Raw genomic sequence first — 23,800 nt, 5'->3', positions numbered from 1 at the left:
GACACATGAGGGCAGCATTCAACAACATAAACACGCGACTGTAAATCTGGCGCTATCTTCCGAGTGGCCGAAACCTGTTGCCTGTGTCACTTTCTTGGTCAGTATCAGTAGATAATTTTATCTAACCATTTAATAAATGATAACATTAATTTAGTTGTTAATATTAGCTATTGGTGAAATCTGCATTATTTTATTTAGTGAAACTGAAACGTACTGCAAAAAGTGGCCATATCGGACATGATACTTTGAGTTTGATAGACGTACTGCGTTTATTATTTGTATTCAATAGCGTGGTATCTCATTCGTGAAAAGTTTGAGATGCTTAATTAACAATAACAATTAACATTAAAGGAAAGATTCCCGTATCTGGCCATCACTTGCCACCCTGTGCACAAACCCTTTGAGACTGGTCTGAAAATTTTTAAGTGTTTTCTCAGTTGAGTTAGCTGGAGTTACCCAGCACCCAATTGGGTATCATTGGGTTGTCATCTAGATGACAACCCAATGATAAAATTTAGGGCTGGGTAACTCCAGCTACAGTTGAGTTAATACTTCGGCCATCGTGAAGTGCAGGGCCCGGTTCCTATAACTTGGGGAACAAAATCCACTTAAAAATTATTTGACCTACCATAATAGTTTGCAACATTCTCAATAAACAGGTTTGTCATAGATAGAGGGCAGGGTTTTGATGTTTTGAGGGAAATTTGGGGGTAAAATGACAATGACGGCGCGGCGACAACATGCGACCCGAAAATTAAGATGGCAATCACCGCGCGATGTTCCGTGAGCATGCAAGGCGCGCTGAATCCCAAGGTACAAACCGCACAGTAAAAAAACGTGATTTCTACCCCAAGAATCTGTTCAAAATTGGAAAATGGGTGTTATTAGAATTGAGAAAGGCTGCTTTTGATTGTAAAGGTGAGTTTTGAGCAATAAAAAACATTTTTGATTCTAATTTGATCAAAACAAAACGGGGGCCCTACACTTCACGATCGCCGTAATTTTTCCCTTAAATGACCTATCAGCCATCAGAAAATGATATGTCCTAAAAAGTCAAAATGAGCAGGGACAAATTTTGACCCTCCCCCTAGATATCCCACTGGTCATGGCTTTCAATAGTATACAACTGCTTTATGTGCAGTTTCTTTATATTTCCAGTGTGTTTTTGGTCCAACGTAATAACACCAAAATGGATGAGTAGCAGGGACCAACTTCTGATGATGTCCCAACTGGGGAGGTAACGTCAACCACAGTTACAGAGGGTGATGTTGTCAAGATGCCAACAGATGTGGCCATCACTATGGATGTTATTCCCAATGAAGATGAGGAGGACAAATCCAAAGGTGACTTGTTATTCTTTTACTTGGTGAGGACATTTGCTCCTTTGCCAGGTCAGCTAAGTGTAATCTCATTCATGTTATTTTGTCCATTCTTGCTTATTGGAAACTTAATACTTTAACCCAGTGAAATTAATTTTGCTGCGAGATAGTTTTGTTGCTTTCCAGGTAATTTTTATAAATTGGGGGAATGAGGGTTCAATTTCATAAAAAAATTGCACCTTTACTTGGTACTTGGTGGTTATCCTGAATACTCCACGTGGAAGTCTAGCAAGGAGGCCTTGGGAAGTGGAACTAAATTAAATCCTTAAAGGTGTTGTGGTTTGGGGCGTCTGTGGTGTCTTGAGGGAGCTTGTTCCATTTCCGGATAGTTCTGGGTAGGAATGACTGCATATAGATGTCTGTCCTTGCTGCAATTTCTGTGAACTGGTGGTTGTGAATTCTATGAGCCGGTGCTGGTTTGGGGACTATGGATGATGAGTTAATGTGAACTATGTTGTGTATTATTTTAGTAGGTAAGTTGGTTAACTTTCCTTCTCTCTTCCAGTGAAAACCAGCCTAGGGTTGTCAACATGTCGGTCACACTGCTCAGTCTGGAATAATCTCGCATTACGAAACGAGCAGCCCTCATCAGTTGCACTTTTTCCAGGGATGTTATGTTCTTAGCTATGTGAGGGTTCCAAGCAATGCTGCCATATTCTAGGTGTGGTCTGACTACTGCTAAGTACAGCTTTTCTTTGACTGATCTGGATGCAGAATGAAAATTTATTTTGATGAAGTTCAATATACAACTTGCTTTGGAAGTGGCATGTGCTGTTTGGTGATTCCAACTTGGGTTATTCTGAATGATTATTCCCAAATATGTGATGTTGGTTTTCTCTACGAGGTTGGATCCTAACATGGTGTAGTTAGTTTTGCCGGGGGCCCGCTTCCCGGAGATTCGCATGATGTTACATTTGCTGGAGTTAAATTTCATTCCCCAGGTTTGCGCCCAGTGAGCCAAGTTGTCCAGGTCTTTTTGGAACATCAGTTCATCAGTTGATGAGCAGATCTTCCGATATAACAGGCAGTCGTCAGCGAAAAGGAGAGTTGTGCCAGTCACTGATTTGCTAATGTCATCGATGAAAAGTAAAAACAATGGGGGCCAAGCACGGTGCCTTGTGGTATGCCACTGTCGACACTTTGCCATTTCAAAGATTTTCCATTTACCACAACTCTTTGTGACCGGTTGGTTAAGAATTCCCTGATCCATCTCTGTGTTTTTCCCCTTATCCCATTCATTCATTCGTTAGACATAGGCATTTACCCGTGGTCTCCTCCTCAAATTATACACAGTTGGGATCACTGGCGCCGCTCCCACCACAGCCCGTCTTTCCAGTGCTGCTGCTTTCAGTTCGTTGGTGTCACACCCAGACCATTCAGGGATGTTGTCCACCCAGCGCATCTTTGGCCGGCCCACGGAGCGACGACATCCCACTGGCATCCCATCCACAACAGCTGCCGCCATGCCGAACCACATGGCCCAACCATGCTGCCTTTCGTTCCATCACTGCTGAAGCACCACCGGTCACCGATCATCTCCATCAGTCTTTCATTTGTCACATGATCTTGCCACTTGATGTTGAGCAGGTGACGCCAAATGGTTCGGCCAAAATTGTCTAGGCGTTTGATGTCAGCTGCCTTCAACGATAGGGTGGTGGCACCATACAGTACCCTTGATATGACTAGGGCCCGAGCAAGCTGTACCTTTACCTCAAGGCTGACGCGGGGAGAGCGCAGATACTTGCACTGCCGAAGAGTGGATCTGCCCATACCTAACCGCATCCGAACCTCCTTGCTGTCGTCTATTGTGTGGTCGATCAACACTCCTAGATACTTGAAAGATGTGACACGAGGTATTTGTGCCGAGCGGTATGTGATGGTGCTGTCATCGGTTGTTGGCTGGATGATCATATATGCAGTCTTACCAGGGTGGATGGCTAACCCATACCCGTCAGATATATCACCCAGGGTAGTAAGCATCTCTTCAGCATCAGCTCTGCACAGTGCCATCAGTACCAGGTCATCAGCATATCTGATCTCCTTTAGGGGGATACCACTGACATCTGGAGCCGTTAGGTGTGCTGTGCGATTGTACCACTCTCGCATGAGACACTCAGTGTAGAGGCTGAAGAGTGTTGGTGACAATGGACAGCCTTGGCGTACTCCGACTGGTGTCTCAAACTCGTCTGCCATCCGACCTTTCCACCGGAGCTTGCCATTTGAGTTGATGTAAAGATCCTCAAGTAGCCGCATCACATCCTCCTCCACGCCAAGATATCGTAGCTTTGCAAACAGAAGTGCATGATTAACTGAATCAAATGCCTTCTTATAGTCAACAAAGACCAGATGGAGAGGGCGTTTTCCTGCGTAGTGCCATTCCGCCACACCTTTCAGGAGGTAGATTCCATCAGTTGTGCTTTTACCGCTTACAAAGCCACATCGGGTGTCACTCACTTCGATGTTAGCAGTTCTTTCCAGTCTGCGTTGTATCACATTCAGAACAATTTTGCTGGCATGACTGATTAGTGCAAGTGTTCTGTAGTTGTTGCACAAGCCTCGGTCACTCTTTTTGTGCAACGGGATGTACACTGACTTGGTCATCGACTGTGGCCACTTTCCAGAGTTCCAGATGTTACACACGGCCCCATGAAGGGTTTTGAATATCTCTGGGTCCTGCGTCGCAGCTTTAAGAGCTTCAGATGTGACGCAATCAACTCCGGGAGCCTTGTGGTTTTTCAGTGCCTGTATGGCTTTCTTGGTCTCTTCCGGTGACGGCGGGTTTCGTTCAACCTCAGTTGTGTGATGGGGTGGACGTGGCCGATTGGACTCAAATAGATCTACAGCATACTGATGCCAACGCTGTATTTCTTCTTCAGCTGTCTCCAATACCAGACCGTTTTCTGAAGGAGAACATCAGCAGTTTTGAACAGAGTTCTGCAATTGTGATTCTGGTATGCTTGGTTCAATGTATTGATATTAGTTACCAACCATTCGTTGAGATCTTTCTGGCATGCATGTTTGACCTCATTCCTCAGAGCTGTGAATTCTTGAGTGCCTACAGCCTTCCTCTTGCGCTGAATCAGATGAAGAGTTAATTCAGACAGGTACGGCTGTTTCTTCTGGGATGTTTGTGTACCACAGGTCCCAAGAGATGCTTCGTGTATGACACATGCGACAGCTTCAAGAGAGTCACCTTGAGTAACACGGGATCGAACCAGCTGCCGAAAGACTTCAGACGATTGTTCCGACTTCAGGGCTTCAACGTTTGGATGTTGAGGTCGTAGTCCACGTGCAGTAGCATGACGACGGAATTTCCACTTCAGGTTGCAGATTACTAACCGATGGTCAGTACTTATCCCATAGTAGTCTAATGTTTGGACCAGTTTTTGATGAGAAACTATGTTGAATGCTTTGGAGAAGTCAAGTACTGCCATTTCTGTGGTGATTTGATTATTGTAATTGTAGGAGATGTCATCCAGAGTTGTTACGAGTTGGGATTTGCAGGACAGGCCTTTACGAAAAGCATGTTGGTTTTCATTTAGGATGTCGTGTTCCTGGAGGTGTTTCATTTATTGGCTATCAATGATGTGCACTAATAACTTAAAGCAAACAGAGGTCAACGACACAGGTCTGTAGTTTGCCGGGTCTGCACGAGAGCCTTTCTTAAAATGGGTGTTACGTTGGCTTTCTTCCAGTCAGATGGTAGAGAACCCAGGTCAAGTGATTGTTGGAATATGAATGCGAGTACTGGGGCAACTTCATTGGCAGCTAGTTTCAAGTTGAGCGACGTCAGTAACTTGAGGACTCCGCTAACAGACACGGTGATGTTTGTCAAGTCTGAGTAGGGACTCGGTGGTATAACTGGCTGCACATCGGTGTCATCCCTGCTGAAAACACTGTACAGAATTGGTCTTGTAGGGTTTCAGCTTTTTCTTGGTCAGATGTGATATTTTTCCCGTTGAGTTTTAGAACCTGAACCCCTGTGTTGTCTTTGCGAGTGCTGTTTACGTATCGCCAAAATTTCTGGGGGTTATCTGTAGATGTAGTTTCTTGTAAATGTGTGCGTTTAGCCCTTCGGATTTCGCTGTTCACTTGCTTTTGCAAAAGTTTGAATGTAGACCGCTTGTTACTGCCTTCACATAGCTGCGCTCTTTCTTCCTGCAGCAACGGATTAGGACAGTAGTGAGCCATGAGGGTCTAGAATGTCCCTGGACTGGTTTTTGTGGTACTAATTCGTTAGTTTTCAGCCTGTCCCTAAAAATACTCCAATTTGCCTCAACTGTTCTGGTTTCTGGAGATGACTGCATGAATTCAGTCTTAAGCTCGAGGACAGATTTTTTCAGCTTGGATTCATCCACGTCATTCCACTTGAAGATGGTCCTAGGGGGCTTGACAAACTTGTGAATTTCTGATGAATGAATGCAAAGTTTACAAAGCCATTCATATCTTAAAACATTCATTCTTCTATAAAGCCTTGTCCGCACTGGACTTTTTTTGGTCAAACTTACCGAGACTATGGGTACTTTTCCCATTTTAAGTCCAGTGCGGACAGCCTAGGACGTTTTCCTCTCAGTTACTTTTCCTGAGTCCAGCGGTTACTTTTACTGGCCAAAAACTGACCACGCACCCAGGAAAATTGACCAGGTCACTTTTCCTGAGACGATAAGTCCAGTGCGGACAGTGCGAGTCGGTAAAAGCCGCTCAGGAAAGTGAGATCCGGCCCGAGCGCGAGTATCATGCATACAGAGACCGCACGATCCCACACGTGATGTGGCCCAACATTTTGTGGAAACACGTACCGGTACGCTGCGGTGTGTCAAGTCCGAGCGGTAAAATCTCGTTATAAATATATTTTAACGGAGAATACATTCACAGAAAATATCAAGATCACGTTCTGGGAAATACTTTGCAGTTATTCTTTTTCTCCGCCAATGTTTGTTTTGTATTTTCTACGATCCAAATTCGTCCTGTTACGCCGTGCAGTCTGCATGGCACCGTACGTAGGCCGCAGTCCCTGGTTCCGGTCCTACATCATAGCTTTGATTCTGTTAGCATGCGGTGGGAACCAGCAATTACCGATGGAACTGCTGCCGTATGGCTTCGATGTCGTCCATCACTAATGCGTCAGAATAGTAGGCATTTTCGTCAAGATTTATCGTGTCAAGATGAAATAACATCGTATGTTACGATTATATTGTGCATTTTAATGGTGTGTGTAATATTATACTGTGCGTATCGGGGGCTGAAAAAAAATGTGATCGGCATTTTATTTCCTGTGCACGTGACTGTGACAGCTCGGCCACTTCTCCCACGCGGTCTGGGTAAAATTTCCCATGTCGAAAGTCCAAGTGCGGACGTGGTCACATTTGACCATTTCTCATTTTACCATCATCTCGGTAAAACCTTCCAAAAAAAAAGTCCAGTGCGGACACGGCTTAAGATGGAATTTTGCGTCGGGGTGATGTAAATCAAATTGGGTTTTGCCCTTCACCGACTATCCATTTTATGAATAGTTAATGCAGTACCCGCTGCTATGTACATCAGATTTGAACCAACCAGCTCGGTGGTCGAGTGGTAAGATGTCTGCACTAGAAAGTAGGAGGTTGTGGGTTTGAGTCCCACCCGAGTGATTTTTTTCCAACTTTTACTCGGGAGGTACCACACTGAGTATACAGTGATTATACATCGGTGAAGGGCAAAACCTAATTTGATTCATTCTTTTGTTGATTAATACAATGCCCATTAAAAAAGGTAAATAAAAATATCAAAATATTATGAGGCATCAATAAAGTATCAAGTATCAGAAAAGCATACTAGTTCAAATACCAGAATGGTGATAGTTCGTAGCATTATTTGTGCTTGGCAGTTTTGAATTGCGCACACAACAGCAGCTTGTAGAAATTGGTCATTTTTGGGAACCGTCCAAATTAAGATATTTATATATAGGTTTATCTCTAACTTTACAAAGAGGTTCATATTTTAAAGCATTAATTTTTTTTTCAGGTACTGTGTACAATTGTTGTACATCTATATTAACAGTATTCAACTTTGGGATGTTTTTTATTCAAAATTTGCAATTCATTGATCTGTTTGTCAGTGTGAACTGATTTTGTTGTGCAGTGTCTCACTTGAAAACTCATAATTAAACTTACAAATATCTCATGCTTAAAAAAAATCAAAGTAAATTTATTTTCTCTGATTGGAGTTGGTTTTTTAATTGTTCGTTTTTGTCTATCAGGTCTTGACCCACAAGATAACCATTCCACCAGCACCTCTGACGTACCAGTGACTGGCGCTGCTATAACGGATCCTTATCACTATCGGACACAACAGCACTTCACCTCAGAGATCTTCAAGATTGAGATCCAAAACCTCCCAAGACATTTTGGATTTGTGGTGAGTTTGCTCTCTAAGCATTCAACTCTCGATAATGATAATACAGTTTGTGCTCTATTAAGAGTTCACGATGTTCTCCATGGTGAAGATTTCTCAGGGTCTTTATGTAATTTTGTATAACAGAATTTAAAGGCAATTGGATGAATTTCACTAAAACCTGGAAATATCCTAGCCTCATGTTTATATAAAAGTAATGGTAAACTGCATGTAGAAAGTTTTGATGGTGGGTGATATTGGTTGGTCATGAGTGAGAGCTCCCTCTTGCAGGGGTTATCGCTGCGGGGGTTATCGCGTATCAAACCATAATAACGTCTAGCCCCTAGACTAGGTATGTGGGGCTGTCTGATGAGATAGGCATTGGTGTCTGTGGTTATCACTTATTGCACCATTGGTAAAAACCTAGCCTATTCTATGGCCACACACTGGAGTAATCTCTGTGCTAAGGGCCATACAAATGTGAGCACAGCAAGTTGGTAAAATGATGCATTTTTTTCATGAAAATATTTTGGCCTGATATTTGGCATAGGGGTTCTTTTTACCCAAGCGTCCCACTTTGTGCCGAAACCTCATATGGTTCAATACTTTGAGGTGTGCACTGGAACGTAAATTGTCAAACAATTGGCCATGCACAATGGCCAATTCAAGATCAACACACAGTCTGGCCTGTATGACTTCTCAGACTTTTGTGTGTGTGCAAAAGCAGAATGTTACCCGGAGGTGAGTGGAGGCAATTTTGACCTTTTAACCCTAGAAAATCCATCAGCCCTGCCTGTGCATAAAAACAGCCAGTGCGTCTTATCACGTCCTCTGATGCAAACTGATTAAGATGTTACTTTTTATTGTCAAAAGAAGTCAATTTGGTATCTTTATTTTTTGTTGGTATTCAGGGAGACATCAGTTCCCAGCTCAACAGCTCCACCAGTGATCTTCCTGACCTCACCAGACGTTTTTTGTATGGTCTGTTTCAAGTCGATCATTAGGCTCTGTGAATGACTGCTGAATCTACGAGGTATGTAAATGAAATCCGAGGTGGGATATTAGAGGTGAAAATGAACAATTTTGAGAGGCCATTTTTTTAGGGTCTCTTGCTACCACACCTCCAGCGATACATGTGAATGAATATTATGAGCATGTCAGCTGGAGTTACTCCAGCTAAGTTCTAGGGGTAATTGGCAATGACATAGTCCCATGACACAGTGGTTTAAAACCATATGTGACCCAGACATCAGTACATTTAAGGATAATAAACGGTAAAAATTCAAATAAAATACACGAAGCATGTTCAAAAGCCATCTCTGGGTTTCTAAAACTAGGTTGGAAATTATATAAAACGTAACTCGCCAATTTTGTCAAAAATCCGGAGCAAAATTCTAAAGAGGGCGCTACTTATGCATAGCGCCCTCTTGCAACAATTTCTGCATTAATATTTTTGACACGTCCATACGGCTTATTACCGGCGCGGTATTGACAATTTTTTCTCTTGTTAATTTTTGATTTACTGGATGAAATAAAGATTAAACCAGGTTGCAAATTTACGTTTCTAAGGTAGTGATTTTGTGGTATTTTTTTACATTATGTGTTGGTTTGTGTCCCAAAATACTACTTAAATAATAATCAATTGTCCCCAAGATATTTCTACCGTCCTTTGAAAACCTTTCATAATAAAATGCTGAATGTAGTGATCAGTTGTTGAGTATTAAATTGATTCAATCTTCGTGAATTGAATGGAATACGTGCTGGTACTATTTGTGACTTATTGAAGGAAGAAATTAAACAGGTCATCTTCGGTGTTCACTCCGCCAAAATCCGCCGCCTTCTTCGGACAGGAACGCACATGGTGGTCGGCGTCACAGTAGGAACACTTGTCAACATGCCGAAACTTGCGGAGTACTGGATCTGCTTTTAACCAAAGACGATGAAATACATCACTTAGATTGTCCTCTTGTGTGGTTTTCCTGGATAGCTGTTCCCTGTACTTCCGAATGTTTTTGTTGTTATTTTCAAGCGCCTCTTCGGAAAGTGTTCCCAGGCCATGGCTTTTGTTCGCTGCGACCAACTCGGCACTATGCGCGAGAAGCTGGTGCACTGAGCACGTAAATCTGAAGCTTGGAAACTGCTCTAGAAGCATCCTGCTTGTGTCTTTGCAAAGCGTATCTAATTTCTCGGAGTTGACAAATTCTGTAGATGACACCAGACGGAGAATTATCGACACATTCGACACGATCTGTGAAAGTTTTGCTCTGTCTTGACCTCTTTCCGGTACACATTCCATCAGGACTTGGCGTGTTTCACTTTCATGAAGCAAGCGCCTCGAGATTGGGCCTGTTGTTGACGTACCACCTTTGCCCACTGGATCAGGTTCATCCACCCGTATACCCGTTTTGTCATACAAGTAGGACTTCACCTTCTCTTTGGCGTTTTCGATCTTTGCCTCGTTTGTGAAGTTTTCCTTCCAGATTCTTATTCCGGCAGCCAAGTGGTAGACGATCTTCAAAATCCAGTCCATTGAGCGAAGAGTTGCGTGTAGTATTGGGAAGACTTTGATATCATATGTGGTGATGGGTTTTTGAGTGAGTCCTAGCCGCTGTTCATAGTCGCCAGGTTTGCTCTTGACTTGGCCTTCATCTTGAAGATCCTGGAATAGATTCCTCAGTGCTTCATTACTCACTTCTCCAATTTGGAAACCTTCATCAATGCGCTCCAGATTGTGGCTTTCTTCTCTTGATGCCGGACACAGGACGCAATATGCCCCTCCTCTTCCTGTCAGCAGTTTGATCATCTTTCCGTCAACCATTGTGAGGTTAAACTCGAATAGGAAGTGATACGTTTTCCCAGAGACACTGATTTCGATGCCATTAGTAGACAAATCCAATTTTTCCGCTTCTATGGGAGGAATAACAGATTCAAGGAATTGACGATCTTCCTTGCCCTTGATGAGAAATAGAGGTACAGCAGCGTTGGGACTATTGGGGGAGTTCTCCTTCCATACTGCCGACCCTGTTTAAAAAATAAAATTTCATTGAAGTAATCTTCAGGAATAAAAGATTAAAAGCAATAATCTAAAACAGTTGTATGAAAATAAATAAATTTTATACATATTTTAAATAACTAAACTAATCTAATAAACGAATATTGATTGCAAACTTTATTTTTATCGAACCAAATCGCACCTGATGCATGTGTTGATGATCCTGCAGAAGCATCATCTTCTTTGATGATTTCAAGTGGTGTCCACATATACAATATCATATTGTAAGTCTTAGCTTGATCAGTCTGATGATAAATAGCATGACGCCCAGATCCATCCAGTCCATCTTTGCATACGACTTTATAGTAACCTGGCAGGATGTCGGGTTGCGCCTCAATCAGTCGGGTCAAGTGATTGCTGCAAGATTGCTTAAGGGAGGCCGTAACACCCTCATAATCTCCTACACAGTAGCGGCTCAGTTCTGGTGTTATGGAACGTTTCTTCTCCATCAACTTGTAATGAGCGGGTAGATTGACATGCTCCTTTAAGTCGCGTCTGAGATTAGTGTAAGAGGTTCTCCCTAGGTTGTAAGACGAGAGAAAATAAAGTCCTTTGTCTACAGACATCTCGTTGACGACTGATGATCCCGTAAACAGCCTCATGCCAACATCAGCAATTTTTCTATTGCCAACGTAGTTCTCTTTATGTAACAGAAAACCAAGTAACTGAGTTGGGGATACTCCATTTTCCTCAGCTTCTAGTCTCATTTCATCCATTATTGCACCCGTTCTTCTAAACTGCTGCCGCGGTCCTACTTCATCGAGCGGATTCATTCTCGGCCGATCAGGCTCAGCTGTAGGAACATCAAGGGTATCCCCTTCTGACATGGTTGTCAAATTCATGGCCTCCACAACCGTAACTGATGAAGTATCGATCACTCGCTCTTTTGCAACAGTCATGGTTACAAATGGTTCATCAAGGAACGTTTTCTTGGTTCCTGGGAACGACGGAGATTTGTTCCATTTGATACACTTCTCTCTCAATTTTCTGAGTTGCTTGGAGATGTATAGATCCGTAAATTTACTCTGCAGGTTGTAATCGGATACAATTTCCCTAGCTACGTTTATGTAGTCTGGTCTCTTGGTTCTTCCAACCCATCTGCCCTTTAAGTATTTGTTCCAGATCTCCTCATTAGAGGGTGGCGTATCTGACTGTGCCATCTTCCTGTTAAAGCCATTGGCAACAGAAAAAAAATATGAGACCATGCACAATCGAGAAAAAAAGGAATGGACGGCCGTCGATGTCAAAAAAATATTCTAAGAAATATTAAGATCTTTATGTTCAATTAAGCCTGAAGAAGTCTGGTTTAAATCACAATGACAGCTTCGGTCTGGAGTTGGTTGCAGAGTCCTTGAATATCGGGTTTCCCTGGGTTGGGGAAAACAAGTCTGGTTGGCCGAGATGGTCTTTACTTTTCCCCTGTGTTTTCCTTTGCCCGAAAATAATTGCAACCCGTGTCGATGTCCAAAAAAAAATATCGAAAACCACGTTTCTCTGTCATTGTTTTTGCGAAATTTTCTTAAATAACCTACCCTACAATCCATGCAATCGATAGTAAATATGCGTACCTTATTGTAAATGCACGAAATACTTCGCTTTCGTCGCAAAAGTCTCCTCTCTGTATGCAAACACGACGCGATGCGGACGTACAAACTAACTGGGAAGTATTGCTCGATTTTGCTGACCATGCGTATCAACAGAGGGCGCTATTTCGCGCACGAGGCGATATTTCTTTCGAATTTCTGTCGAAAACACCGTTCCGAAATTCGTCTTGTACAGCCAAAAGGAACATTTCCGATAATTTTCCGCGATTTAATATTGACAAGGAATGTTTAGTCATTCAAAATATTACCAATTTATGACATTTTACGGTGGGTACTAGAAGGTACTCTTCAAAATGTGCGATCGTAAATGTATGAAAATATTACATTTTGTTCCATTTTAGTCGTTTTTTATAATGTTTTGTTTCAACGTCATCCTATAATTGGTCCATATCATACTATACACCATTCGAATGGGTATGAGATGGGCAATATTAAAAGCAATATTAAAATTGAAAACAAACCTTTATATGCTTTGGCAAACACGTTATATTTAAACAAGATATGAATCCTTTATTTCATTTAACTCACACATCAATGTACATAACAATTGTTATATCTCTAAAACAGTGCATTAAATTTGAAAATAGTTTTTTTTATACTAAAAACTTGCTTTTCAGACTCCAATCGAAGGTTTTTTTTACTAAAGTTAAAAAAAAAAATTGGACCCGATGTCTGGGTCTTAAACCACTGTGCATGATGTAACTTACCTTGAGTAACTTCAGCCCTAATGCCTATCGCATTAGAGCTGGAGTCGAATGTCGGGCAAGTCGACCGTTGAGACAACTCGACTCGGGACAAGTCGACCGTTGAGACAACTCGACCCTTGAGACAACTCGCCCGGTTTGACAACTCAACTCGGGACAACTCGACCGTTGAGACAGCTCGACTCAATGAAAATGTATACACGTGGAGCAGAAAAAGTTGCAATCTGTGGCAGAACCCGGGCACAGCACGGGCATACTCAATGCACAGAGGCGCGCTCCGATCCGGTGGCCGTCGCGTTGGGCCGGCGCGCCCCGCCTGCGAGGACCAGGCCCGGCCCAGCACGCGGGCAAGTCGACCGGCGCAGCAAGTGGGCTTACAGGCCCGGCAAAAACAATGCCACCGTGCACGGCGCGGCCACATTGACCAGGGATAAGTGCGCGCACAGGCCCGGCAAAAAACGATGTCACCGTGCACGGTACGGCCACATTGACCGGGGATGTGCGCGGCCCGGAAAAACGGACGATGTGCACGGTCAATCACGCTGCGCTATATCGGCTCTGTTTTTTTTTTGAGTTGCAACAAAAAAACTCATGTGTCATAACTCCCAATCGGCGATCAGCCACCGTCAAAATCCCCAGTACTATCCCCAAAACTAGGCCCCAAAACAAGTGAGTCGACTTGACTCGACGGTCGACTTGTCTCAACGGTAGATTTGTCTTTCCATTTATCACACATACGGTCGAGTTGTCTCAATGGGCGAGTTGTCTCAACGGTCGACTTGTCCTGAGTCGAGTTGTCTCAACGGTCGACTTGTCTGACCCCCCTGGAGTCACAACTACGTTAAAAGTACCGGGTCGTAAGAGTCCCGAAATCCCGGACTCTGTATCCCCAGTGCATTACAAAAACGGTCCATTTTCCCTATATTATCCCGACCCAGATTCCATAATTCATACCTCATACGATGCAACAGGCATTTACGAAGCTAGTAATCGACTTCAAACAGGACAATGAAGACTAAAATATGAAATTTTTCAATGATTTTGGTGGCGCTTCTCGAGAAACCATGAGAAAAGTCGCGCGACACTATTCTGCCGACCGCCGTTGACCCCCCAAAAAACACAACTTTGGCAAATAAAAACATCAGATTTACCTCAAAACAGCCTTCAAATTACTAGATACGCCACCTGAGGTACAAGGAGAGATCGATGATTAAAATCAAGATGCTAAAGTTTGCTTACGAGTCGGATGAAAAGTGAAATTTCCCGTTCAATTCCGAGAGCTCCCCTCGCGATCTATTTAATTTGTGTATTTGTGATTTAATTTGTGTATTTGTGTAAGTCGGCAAAATGACGACTTGCAGCAGAAGCCGACATTCGCGTAAGTCGTCACAAATTCTCTGGTCCCGAGAGTGCCGTCTTAGCTGGAGTTTATTGAAGGATAAGTAAACAATCCAAAACCTGAAATTTTCGGGGATTTCAGGACCTAGTGCCCCTTTAAAGTTTATTTTATTAGAATATTATTTGAAAATCTTAATTGGAAAATTTGAGGGAAAAAAAATTATTCTAGAAATTAAAACACTGAAAATCGAACCGGGAGGTTTTCAGTGATGGAATTGTGCCAATTTGGTAGAAACAATAAAATTCACTTGTGATTTTGTGGTGTATATGAATAAAAAAAAAAAAAAGTCTGCACATTTAATGCTGTGTAGTGAATATTCATGTTTGAAAATGTATTTACAGAAATAGTGTATGATAACATTTGTTAATTTGTTTATTTTATCATATTCACCATTTTAGCTCAATGAATACAAAGCTGTCATCACGGCTACCGAGGGATTTGAAGCTTCTCTACGGAAAACAGGTCAGTCAGCAGTTACACAGCAAACCAAAACAAATAATCATACAGAATATTTATATAATATTGGATGGCTTTGAGGTGGATACAAGAATATATTGCATGAGCTATGACAATATTGTACGAGTCGAAGACAATATATTCTTGTATCCCCCCCAAAAAAGCCGTCCAATATTATTATTTTTTATATCGAGCTGACTTAATTCGCTAGAAATACAATTCAAGACACTGTCTTCATTTCTCCTTTTTCGTCAAACTATTTGAAGCTGCCATTGTAATTGTTGACAACAGGGCGCGTATATCTGGCCTGCTGCGCGCTGCATGCTTGCTGCGTGGGCGTCTTTGTTCAACGGAACCGCGCACTACGCTCTGTTGAGTGGTTGACAACTGTGAGTTTGCAGCGAAAATGCCTGGATGAGGGCGCGCCGGAGAATTTCCAAATGATTGCTATCTTGGTTCGTTTCACAAAAGCATACAATACGCTGATTTATTTTTGACCGCTGGAAGCCTCATATAAATAATAAAATAAAACACTGCCTTGAAGCTAAATATTTGAAATAGCAGAGAATTTCTCTTATTCAGGGTTTATTGCAGAAACTGCTTCTCCACTGCTGACCTACGCCAGAGATGTCGATGTCCACTTTGCTAACAAAAAGGTGAATTATTTTTTTTAAGGTACTTCTCAATATGTTGTGGCAACATTTCTTTAATAGCAACATTCAGTTTGTTTGGACTTGTGACTGGACTTGTGACTGGACTTGTGACTGGACTTGTGAAAGGACTTGTGACTGGTCTTGTGACTGGACTTGTGACTGGACTTGTAACTGGACTTGTGACTGGACTTGTGACTGGACTTGTGACTGGACTTGTGACTAGTCTTGTGACTGGACTTGTGACTGGACTTGTAACTGGACTTGTGACTGGACTTGTGACTGGACTTGTGATGGACTTGTGACTGGACTTGTGATTTACTTGTGACTGGACTTGTGATTTACATGTGACTGGACTTGTGACTGGACTTGTGATGTACTTGACTACATCCCTGACATTGTTTATGTTTGGTTTATTTCCTTTTTGCAAGTGTCAAGAGCTGATAGTTGAAGCCTGCAAGCTGATGAAGAGAGAGCTGCACAATACAAAGAGAGTTGGTACAATGAAGGTGACAACAAGAACGTCAAAGATCAAAAACAAGATGCCAAGGTTAGAATTTGTTGGAAATTGTGCGCTTCAAGACTAAACTGGATTTGATTTTGTCATTCTAATCAGCCTTTAAGAGTTCTTGCAAGTTTAAAACATTAATTGAAATATTTTTTTGTTGAAATGTGTTGAATGAACTTATCATATTAAATATTCAATTTCACTTGAGGACACTTGCAATGCATATTTTTTTAACTTCTTTCAGGACAAGTGCCACGTCAGCGAGGGTATCTTTGCACTGCCTGAGTGTGCAGTCAGTGAAAGCATAGAGTGTCTTGTTAGTCTAGCCTACCAGACATTACAAGAAGCTGCTAGTAATACACCACAGTGGTGAGTTGGAAAATGTGTCCATCTGGCTTTGCATTTTCATTAATTAATTTGGGGAGCTAATCATCCTTACTCTACTCACATATTACCCGATCCGGGAATCGAACCCAGGCTACAGCGGTGAGAGGCAAGTGCTTTACGCACTGCGCCACCCATGTCAACTGCCTGATCTGATGTGTTTATAGTAAATTAAAGTCTGTCGTGAGCCAATATGGCCCATCAGGCCACCATTTATCTATGGTTTCCTTTGCATGAAACGACCGGGAATATTTCTATTCACCCTGGATGGGATGCTGGTCCATCTTAAGTTACTCCTCAGCTAATGCCGGTACCCATTTGTACTCCTGGTTTAAGAGAGTCAAGTGGGGATGAAGTGGCTTGCCCAACATATGACCAGCGACTGAATTCAAACCCACAACCCTCTTGCCTTTTGTCCAGGCAAATTGAATTGTGTTGAACATTTTGTAGGTCAGTGTACGCAATATATTCAACATTAACCCACATAGTGTAAAGGATTTTTGATAATGTCTTATTTTTATGTTTGCAGTGCCATCCAGCTGTTCTACACAGTGCGAAACATGTTTGAGATATTTTGTGGTGTCGTACCCACATACCACAGAGATAGTCTGGTGAGTCAACTTCTAGACTTCTTTAAACGGTCATTCGTTACTTCTGAATTTCACTGTCATCTGCTAAATGTCATAGTTGCTCAAAACAAACTGTCCGAAATGCAGAGATAGGTGCTCAAAGATTGTCTTGGAGATTAGTCAAAAGACCATTGGATAAAAAGAAGACTTTTTCAATATGCAGTTTTTCTTCAAAATGATATTATGTCAGATGTAACAATTTTTCAGGTGCACCACAAAGTGACAGATCATCTATGGACCTTGTGCACACGATATATCACTTTGTGGGGCAACTGACACATTTTATGGGAAGATTTTGTACCATTACTAATTTTTCACCGAGTAGGCCTAATTTTTGTAAATTATTTGGCCAGTTTATTTTCAACAAATGCACGAATAAATAGAGTCCAAGTCTGTGTCATGAAAATGTGAACATGTAGTGAACATGAGTCAGAAGTGAACATGAGTAGTCACTAAATGCCTTTTTACACTAGAGCCTCTCAACCCGGGTTGAAAATCTCAACCTGTTAACTGTCTTTTGATCCAATGAAGATCCAAACTTTGCAAAAGCAAATGCTACTCGTGTTTAAAATACACTAACAAAATATGACTTTGTCGTGTCAGTGCAATAAGGTCGTAACTCCATTCTGCAAAAAAGTTGTATCTTGCACGAATAAACTCAGTGTAAAAACGTTGTATCTCAACGTCCGTTGACTTTGTGTGTTACATCCGGGTTATTTTAAGTGAGATACGACCTTTTGACGTTCTGAAACTTGTGTTTTTCGTACGGCCCATTTTAGGAGATACGACCTTGTTGCACGAACATGACGAATTGCTAACTTGGGTTGTAAATGGCACATAGGGACAATTGCAATTATCCCGAAACATACCTATCGATTTAACGAGAAAATCCTAGCTCAAAGTGAAGATAGGACTGGTACCAAATAACTTATGATTGAAACTATTCTGCCTGGTATCATTCAGAAGAAAATAATCAGTGAAGGTGCTTTTAGAAAGTGTGCCCGCTGGCACATATTTTTCATGTGTTAGCAATGAAATCCAGTTATGAGACCCCTAAAATTGTGCAAACATTTTCTCTGTTTTCTCAAAATGTATAGTAACCACTGAGCTGAAATGTCAACAAGTTAGTTGTTATGCACCCTTCTTAAGATTTTGAGCAATATTGAGCCCCCCCCCCAAAAAAAAAATTGCACCAAAGGCTAATATTCCCATATTCCTTAAACCAGTTCATGCTGGACGCCATGTATACACGCAAAGATGACAGATAAACACACAGGGAGCAAGGCCGGAAATATCTGTCAGCGACTCGCTTGCAGCGAGTGAGGCCGGAAATATGAGTGTGCTGCCCGAGGGTGATGGCTTCAACCCGCCTGGCTTGAGGTCGAGTGAAAATATATCCCACGCCTCGTTCCGTTCTTGTCAAAATAATCTCAACTTGAACTTGTTAAAGCAAGGATGAAATCAACAACCAAAGTAATATTGATATTGTCTTACAATTGCTTTACAGAAATCTTGACTTTTGCATTATTTTTTCTCATTTTTCTTGTGAAACAGCAAAAGCTACCCCAGGTGTGCGCTCTCCACCTCAACAACTGCATGTACATCGCCCATCACCTGTTGACGCTGGGCCATCAGTATCGTAAATCCTTACCCCCACCCCTCTGTGATGGCACGTCCATGTTTGTCGACCTAATTTCTGTCTTCAGGAAGCTGGCATCCGAATGTTTCTTGGCTCAAATGGTAAAAAAAATAGCAGCCTATTTTTTTCTCATTTGTACCCAGTCAACACATGTTGGGTTTCTACTGTACCTCCCAATATTTCAGTCGGACTAATCTTCAGCACTGAGTTTTTAGCAGCGGCTAGCAGCTCAACAAATCATCATGTCTCTCCGTTAGTCCGTTCGCTAGTTAGTTCGTTCGTTAGTTAGTTAGTACCAAACGTTGACATTGTCTGTTGCTCCTACATACTTTGACTGATTTTAACCCAACTTTGTCAAAAGTATCAGTAGCCCAGCCCCACCATGTCACATGACCAAACTGGGGTTAAAGGTCATCATGGGGTCAAGGTTAAGATATTGTCGAATTCCAAATAAGCTCAAATGACAAAAGTAGCGCTGTCAACATGTTGGTTGTGGGTCAAACATTAAAAAATGTCCCTGGTGTCCTCTTCATCTGACCTACAGCTATGGGGTAAAAGGTCAAAATAAGTTGCACATGCATTTGTTGGCCCGCAGCCTCCAAGATCCGATCGAGCTTGTTTAATTATTGATGTAGAACTTAGCCGCTTGTTAACCCTAACACTGTACATCAGGTGTAATCCTCTGTGGGACCTTGCTGCACTAAGCCACCAACACCATTGCATAGACGGCCAATTCTAAAACAATCCAAGCTAGTCTCATTGAAAAATGCCACAGTTGTATCCTGCTGCATTCAGTGACCACAGACTCGGAGGCAGTTTTGACTGGAGATTTTTGACCTGATAGATCTTGCTGAAAGAGCAGACATGTCATTTTGACAAGTGTTACACATTGCTGCATTTAGCAGGGTTTCTAGCCTGAATACCCTGGAGGGTTAGGGTTAAGGCCAGTGTATCTTTCTTGGATTCGCCAATCCTAAGTTTTGACATCACAGCAGGTATTCTTGCTGCAGATCGCAGGAGTTGCAGATCAAGTCACCTGCAGCGAATTTGGCTTTGAATGTTATGTGATGTCAAATGTGCACATTCAAGCAAAATAACCTTCCTCATCGTGTTATTGTTACCGCTTCTATGTTGCAGAGAATTCAGCGAGATCAATTAGTGGAGAATCTGTCTGGTGCTGAGGGCTTTGACCACCACTGACGACAACTTCTTGGCATGTGAGAGGGCCATTAAACAAGTAGGTTCGGCAACAATCCAAAATTTTAGGCCAAGTGAAAAATAAACCAGTTTCTTGCCATGGCCCACTTAGGTTTTTCCTGCTCGCTTCCTTTGTTGTGTTGTTTTTATTCATATATTTACAAAATAATTTACAAATGTATTGTCAATGTATTTGTTTCTAATGAAATTGTACCTTTGTAGAAGGGGTGACAGCTCCTTCAGACACAATTTTGTATCAGCAAAAGAGTCAAGAAAATGCATCAATCAATTCATGATCTTGGAAAATCAACCATCTTGGGGGGGGGGTGCTCACCTCCTTAATTTTTTTCAAAGCCTCGGACGATAATCTATTTTTGTTTTTTTTTACTCGGCCTAATCTAGGACTTGGATTTCCACATAAGAATATTCAAATATTCAATTTTGTTGATAAAAATGAAGTCAAAGTAAAGTTTCACCTCTGCCTTTTTGGCTAGGAATCTTCCCAAATCCTTTAAAGAAATCCTCCATTTTGCATTTCTGAAAATTACAGCAAAAGTAAATGTTGTATATTAAGCCTTTAACAGGCACGATTTTGTCTGAAATCAGACCTTTTGAATGTGAGAGAAAGACATTACTGGTCTCGAAAGGAATGCATCTTTCAGAGGCAATCTGATCCCTGTCTTTATTCCAATGCAGGTTGTCCATCAGTTGGGTCACCTCCAGCGAGTCTGGACCGACATCCTCCCCAGTAACATCTTCACCAAGGCCATGTCTACACTCATCAACACGGTACTCATGCACATCGTGGAGAAAGTCTCGTCACTTGAGGTGAGAAGATCCCTAAAGTATTTGACTGTTTCATGCAGGTATGTCGTAAAGAACACACAACTGATTGAATTCTGTGCAAACCTCTGGCGTCTTGGCATGGCTGTCAGGCGCCGTTGGCAATGCATTAGATTCTCCCTCCCAGTGGTCTCCCTGAACTCTCCTTTTGAAAGTGTGGAGGTGGTACTTGTGCATGGAGTGCATAGGCTGCCAACAAATTCCTAACTCAACATGTCTTAGGGACTATTGTTAAGCTGTGGCAGGAGCTTCTACATGTCACTTGGTGGTCAGTTGGTCAGTCTGTCTGTCTGTCCCCAAAAATTGACCAAAACTATTTGACCAAAAATTGACAAAATGCCATGCCGTTGTCAGTAAATGCACTCTTGACAAAAGTTATCGGAAAACGAGGTTTGTCTCGATCGATGCGTATGCGCATCTATTTTGCATATGTCTGTCCTCGGAAAATTGAGCAAACGCTAGCTCCCTAAGTTTCCAATATAATGTAACTACAACATTTTCGCAAACAAAAACAGTGATATAGTTAACAAAAATTGTTTGTAACATTTTGCAAAGTTGTTTATGAAAATTTTGTAAATGGAGGCAAGATAATGCTTAATAATGTTAATAGTCACGAAGTGTGTAGCCCACTATTTGGATGGGAAAATTAGGGGGCTTATTTTGGTCAATTTTCAGCTCGTGATTTTCACGTGAGACGGCTGCCCGGGCTTGTTTTTATGCACAATCATTTCATGCAAGGTGACCAGAGCTTATTGTGCACTCACACTTGTTTCGTCTGTGATATCCTTGTGGAATACTGCCACTAATTCGTTAGAACATTTTTGTTGTTGCTCAACTCAGCTGATGATGCGCAGCAGTTATATTTGTTACTCTCGGGACTGCAAGATAGAATTCCACACTTGATCAAACCAGGAGAAGATGAGGTAAGAAAGCAATTCCTGAATCTAATTTGTTTGTTGTTGCAGAATTTGTGGATAAGATGTTAGGTGGCCCACGAAGTGATGTATATCATGTGTTGAATAATGCACAGTGTGTTGCTTTGTGCATACCAAACATAAACAAAAATGTTTTTTTTTTGTTTTTAACAAGCACATTCTGTTGAATGCAAACAACACATAACCGCTGAGATGTGCATTATTTCACATTAAAAAAAGGAATCACTGTGGGTTTTTTTAGGTGTGTAGCAGACTACTCCATAGCTTAGAAAAGTGTATGATCTCTGTATATATTGTTGCAGAGGATGGACACGACCGATAATGCATTGCTTGAACGATACGTGATTACCATTGCAAGCTTATTCTTCATTTGCTCATAAATTGCCCACAAATCCACTTTTCAAACAACTAGAAGTGCATGGGCGTCACGAGGGGGGGGGGGTGGGCAAGGGGGGCACTTGCCCCCCCCCCCCTGGAAAAGCCCCCCCCCCCCAAAAAAAAGGAAGAACAAAAAAAGAAAAGAAAAGAAAAAAAGGCGCGAAGACAAAGTGTTGTGTACATTTAATGAGTTGGGGGGGGGGGCAAAATGTCCCTGCCCCCCTCTAAAACTGATAAATCGAGAATGTGTTGAGAAATACAAGCATTTTTGGGCAAAACAAATTTTGCCCCCCTCTAGAAAAATCCTGGCGACGCCCATGTAGAAGTGTATTCCTTATTGTAAAGGAGGTTGACTGTTCATATTTGGATTGATGCGTAGGAACCAGTTTTGGTGCAGAGTACCGTTGATCAGTGGATGTCATTCAGCGAGATGCTGTTTATGTTAGACGCCAGCATGCAAGATATTGTTGACAGGTGGGCGGAGGGCAAGGTGAGATACAACACAAATCAGATTCAAATTATAAGCTGGAAAATTCTTTCAGGTTGAACAAAGAAATTGACTGGAGTGGGGTTTGGACCTATGACCTCCGGATTGTCGTTCCAGTGCTCGATCAACTGAACTATCTAGCCCTATGCTGTCAGTTCCCCATTTGTAATAATAAAAGTTGTATCTTGTCTGAGTGATCCCTGTTTGGTATTTGTAGGTTTGCAGCATTGCTAATGTTGCTAGCATCGTGACTTAGGGCGTGATCCCTGGCTACATGGTATATGTGGGATTATGGCTTCTGACTAGCGTCCCTTGAACAAAGACATTGACAAACCACCAACATAGGGCTGGATAGCTCAGTTGGTAGAGCACCGGAACGGCAATCCGGAGGTCACAGGTTCAACCCCTGCTCCAGTCAATTTCTTTGCTCAACTTTAAAATTAAAAACATTGTTTATGTTGGAAACTCCTCTTCTTGTCTAGTTGCTCTTTTAACATTTGAGACTGTGATTCTCTCCGTCATTCCAGGGACCACTCGCTATGGTGTTCAGCGCCAGTGACGTGAAGAGCCTGATCCGGGCCATCTTCCAGAACACCGACAGACGAGCCACAGCGCTCGCCAAAGTCAGATAGGACCAGCCGGGAAAGTAAGCTGAGTTCAAGGCATATAGGATCATTTGCCATCATTTCATGAACTGGACCAAATTTAAGGGCTAATAATTTATAGCTAACATCGTTCCACTGAGCTGTTCAATGTATTGTGTCTCCATGCTGAAAAACCACGAAAAAAAGCTGTTCTTTTTCAACCCTCAAAGTGCAGTTTGTAGAATCTGTCATGCATAGAACCCATAGGTCACAGGGTGTGCCTGAGTGCCAGCTCTGTCAGGGGAAAGTAATGCACAGATATATGTAGTGTACCCGAGCATATGCATGAAGTCAACAGCCAACTCACAGCTGTTTAACAGATGTAGTATTTTAGATAACTGTCTGTTCTCAGCGATGGTTGGGTCCGTATGATAGGCAGAGTGTGATATGGACCATGGTATATGAGATATCTTCAAATAAACTTGAATCCTCGATCCTGATTGGTGAATCCATGGCAACAAGCCGTGCTACATATAACAATGTAGCACGGCCACAGTCCATACTGCACTCCGCATATTGCACTATTCTAAGATGCGCTCG

The 23,800-nt window shown here is 42.1% G+C and overlaps 1 non-coding gene and 1 pseudogene across 1 annotated transcript; both read left to right on the top strand.

The window, feature by feature from the left end:
* The first annotated feature begins 9 nt into the window (after window positions 1-9).
* Window positions 10-23,337, top strand: LOC119742963 (annotated as a pseudogene).
* On the top strand, window positions 22,962-23,034 carry Trnaa-ggc. The gene has a single exon. It is a non-coding gene; the product is annotated as a tRNA-Ala (tRNA).
* Window positions 23,338-23,800: the final 463 nt, after the last annotated feature.

This window comes from Patiria miniata, unplaced genomic scaffold (assembly GCF_015706575.1).
Source record: "Patiria miniata isolate m_02_andy unplaced genomic scaffold, ASM1570657v1 HiC_scaffold_6, whole genome shotgun sequence".
In the NCBI taxonomy this organism is placed as follows: domain Eukaryota; kingdom Metazoa; phylum Echinodermata; class Asteroidea; order Valvatida; family Asterinidae; genus Patiria; species Patiria miniata.
Note: the sequence above shows the minus strand (reverse complement) of the source record. Positions and strands in the feature narration are given on the sequence as shown.